The sequence below is a fragment of the Aethalodelphis obliquidens genome, unplaced genomic scaffold (assembly GCF_003676395.1).
Source record: "Aethalodelphis obliquidens isolate GAN/ISIS:26980383/991018 unplaced genomic scaffold, ASM367639v1 scaffold1, whole genome shotgun sequence".
Taxonomy (NCBI): Eukaryota; Metazoa; Chordata; class Mammalia; order Artiodactyla; family Delphinidae; genus Aethalodelphis; species Aethalodelphis obliquidens.
This window is the reverse complement of record NW_020837945.1, coordinates 105383625-105384097: the sequence shown is the minus strand read 5'-3', so window position 1 is coordinate 105384097 and position 473 is coordinate 105383625.

Here is a 473-nt window from a genome sequence, read left to right as displayed (position 1 = left end):
AGCCTGATTCCTCCAGCTCCGTTTTTCGTTCTCAAGATTGCTTTGGCTATTCGGGGTCTTTTGTGTTTCCATACAAATTGCGAAATTTTTTGTTCTAGTTCTGTGAAAAATGCCAGTGGTAGTTTGATAGGGATTGCATTGAATCTATAGATTGCTTTGGGTAGTAGAGTCATTTTCACAATGTTGATTCTTCCAATCCAAGAACATGGTATATCTCTCCATCTATTTGTATCATCTTTAATTTCTTTCATCAGTGTCTTATAATTTTCTGCATACAGGTCTTTTGTCTCCTTAGGTAGGTTTATTCCTAGATATTTTATTCTTTTTGTTGCAATGGTAAATGGGAGTGTTTTCTTGATTTCACTTTCAGATTTTTCATCCTTAGTGTATAGGAATGCCAGAGATTTCTGTGCATTAATTTTGTATCCTGCTACTTTACCAAATTCATTGATTAGCTCTAGTAGTTTTCTGGT